General features: G+C 37.0%; 1 pseudogene; it reads left to right on the plus strand.

The window, feature by feature from the left end:
* The first annotated feature begins 6 nt into the window (after positions 1–6).
* On the plus strand, positions 7–3,661 carry LOC139825057 (uncharacterized; annotated as a pseudogene).
* Positions 3,662–3,732: the final 71 nt, after the last annotated feature.

Raw genomic sequence — 3,732 nt, forward strand, 5'->3', positions numbered from 1 at the left:
CCCAAGGCTGCGCGTCGCTGTGAGTCATTACCCAAGGGAAACATAACCTGCGAGAGCGATCGCCGATGTGAAACTGTGAAAACGCAATTAACAAAATATTTATGCAAGCGGGAAGGAAACGATAAATACTGCGGGCTTTATTGGTGTCGCGCGTTTCAATATATATGGGAATTCGTCGGCCGGCAGGTACGTTCTCTGAATACGCTGATCGACGTCGTTTACTGATGTTGTAATAAGCCTCTTATCTGTTCCTATAATTGATTATCAATCAAGTAAATCGCCCATGGTATCGTCTTACGGTTTGTCATATCACGGATTTAATATGCCGTGATATATATTTCTTAGTTGATTAACGAAACACTGTCTTATCAGATAAGACAGAAGTGGTATAAAAGTTTAAAAATTGTAATAATCTCTTTAAATAAAATAACAAATACTGTTTTATTGCCATATACTTTTTGCTGTTTGATATATTTTGATGAAATTTTTCCTCGCAATTTTAAAAATATATGCCTGTAACAATACAATAGCAATACTATAGTGCTGTGTTTATATATCACTTATATATTTCGGTATAATTTTGGTTCACATTGCTCCATAATATTTGTTTAACCTATTAAAGATAAAGATTTCTTTGTCATGAGTTAATTTTAATTACCGCAATATTGTAGCATGGCGGAGAATTGGTTGGATGTGGAAAGATGGAAGTGGAACTGGACCGAGTTATGTGGACATCGTGGAGGCATTAATCCTTTGAATCCTGAAACGCAAGACCTAAGTGTATGTTTCCAGCAGCTTTGTCTTCAGGTAATGTAATAAAATTTCATCTCACATTAAATGTGAAAAACAATAAATTAACGCAATTGGCTCATCAAGTTTATTTCTCAATTTTCAGATACCAGTATTAGCTCTCATAGCTATAATTTCTGCGTACCATTGTGGAAAAAGAAATACATCTTCGTATCGACAACAGCAGCATGCTTATCATGCTATAAACCTAAGGATCTTAATTACAACATGTCTTGTGATATTGCCTATCATAAGGGCATATATATTCTGACTAATACTGTTATACCTTTGGTTCATGACGAAGTGCAAGACTACAGCACACCAGTTCCAAAGAGACTGGACACTTCCATTCACAGGAACATAAATTCGTCATTAGAGAATGAAACGGATGTTATAAGCAGGATACGTGATGGATTAAATCACACTCTTAGATTTGTTAAATCAGTTTTGTCACCAGAAGACAGCGTTAAGGATATTACTACGACTCCTGCTGGATTGTATACCAATAATTATGAGTCGGATATTACCGATAAATTTACTTCTGCTAAACCAGTGGATTATCTCGTAGCAGGAACCGAAGGTTTAGCGTGGGTTGTGCATCTTTGTTTTATCTTAAGCTTGAGACGTGGACGCAATCCTAACCCACGTGGACCAGTATTAATAAGAGCGTTAATATTTCTTTTGATTGTTATTTCTGCGCTATTATTACGCAGCCACGTCAATAATAAGCCCAAAGACGATGTTCTGCCAAATTTATCATTGGGATTCAGTATCACCATAGTCACTCTTCTGATATTGTATGCCGTAACATTGATACCTGGTCCTAGTAGGCCAGAACGGATGAGAGCATCATTCCGAAATGCTACAGTAAGTCACTATCATATAATTATCTTGTGTTTTCGTCAATACGCGTTTCTGATTATCCAGAAAATGCTCGAGTTGCAAAATACTTACTTAATGCCTACGATATCTAATATTATTGAATTATCAAATACGCAGAGATATCACGGATCAGTGAGTGAATGTGTTTGTAGGTAGGAGAACGCACTGCATTACTGAGTAGTCCCTCTTCTTCATACGTACAATTTCCAGAAGAACAGGATCCGAGCTACCTTGGGTTAGCTATGGAAGATACAACTATTATTTCTAAACTTCTATTCCATTGGGTAACGCCGTTAATGGAAAAAGGCGTGAAGGGGCTATTAAATCATTCCGACGATTTATTTGATTTGCCCGATCAGATCAGTACTAATACAATCAGTCATAAAATGGAGCAACGTTTACATAACATGGTAAAGCATAACAATCCGCAGTTTATTCATGATAAATCTCTTTTGAAATATTTTGATTACATGTGATAGTCGTTTCGTTAATTCTCGTAATAATAATACTAATGTTGCAGCCGAACACTTCGAATAATGGAATCGAAAATAACTCAGAAATACCGCTTCATTCAAACGTGAAAGTAGTTACAAGGAAAGTGACACTGCTCTACTTGCTGCATCAATGTTTTGGCTGGGAATTTATGCGGTTGGAATACTGAAGTTTGTCGCAGATTGCAGCTTGTTTATGGGACCAATATTATTGAATAAATTGATAGGTTTTATTGAAGATAAAAAAGAGCCAATTTCACATGGATATCTATATGCATTGCTTATAATATTAAGTGCTATAATTGGTACAAAATCATTATAGGTATTATTGTAAATTTGTACAAATGTATAAATATAATAATTGGTATTTGTTAAAATTCATATTTCCAAATTATTTTCCAGATTAACATCGAGGGAGGTAAAACGATTATCCAGTATCACGTTGTCTCCCTTGTACGCTCATTTCAATGAAACTTTGAGCGGCCTGACGAGTATCAGAGCCTTTCGCACTGTACCTCGCTTCAAACAGGAAAATGAATTGCTGCTAGAAGCCAGCCAGAAAACGCAATTCGCCTCCATAGCTGCCGGTCAATGGCTTGCATTGAGATTACAATTTATCGGTGTCGCCCTTCTAGCCGGAGTCAGCATTATGGCAGTTTTGCAACATCAATATAACATAGCTGATCCTGGTTTGATCGGTTTAGCGATCACATATGCATTGTCTGTAACGGGATTGTTATCTGGGGTAGTGAACTCCTTTACTGAGACTGAGAGAGAAATGATTGCGGTGGAACGAGTCAAACAGTATTTAGATAACGTGCCGACTGAGAATAAAATTGGCGCTAATCCACCTTACGCGTGGCCTAGTCAGGGTGTAGTAGAGTTCAGAGAAGTCGTTTTGAAGTACAGGTAATAACTTTGAACTTTGAACTTTTGATTAAGAGTAATACGTGCTTATGATTTTTGGGAAACATTACTTATCACATTTGCAGAGATCATTTGGTGCCATCGTTGAAGGAAGTAACGTTTGTCACGCGACCAGCGGAGAAAATAGGTGTTGTTGGTCGAACTGGTGCTGGAAAGAGTTCATTACTAGCTTCTTTATTCAGACTGACAGAAATTAGTTCTGGAAGTATATTAATTGATAACGTGAATATTCAAACGTTGTCATTGAAAGCGTTAAGGTAATATTTAATATGCAAAGAATGATCATTACATGTTAATTGTAATGATCAAAACCCGTTTCTCTCTCTCGGGTACTATTCGAGAGAACGTGGATCCGTTGGATCAGTACACCGACATGCATATATACAAAGCCTCTCGAGAAGTGCAAAGTACATTCTTTAGTTTATCGATTGGGTGGATTAGGCGCAACCTTGGACGAAGGTGGCAGTAATCTCAGCGCCGGTCAGAGACAATTATTCTGCTTAGTGAGGGCTGTGCTACATAACGCTAAGGTACTTTTTATTTATAACGTCGTTTGAGGAAGCTGATCATTCGCGTATTAACCTTGATACGTATTTATCGCCTAGATTATTATCAACACAATATTTTTATAACAAATTTATAT

This window comes from Temnothorax longispinosus, unplaced genomic scaffold (genome assembly GCF_030848805.1).
Source record: "Temnothorax longispinosus isolate EJ_2023e unplaced genomic scaffold, Tlon_JGU_v1 HiC_scaffold_847, whole genome shotgun sequence".
Lineage (NCBI taxonomy): Eukaryota > Metazoa > Arthropoda > Insecta > Hymenoptera > Formicidae > Temnothorax > Temnothorax longispinosus.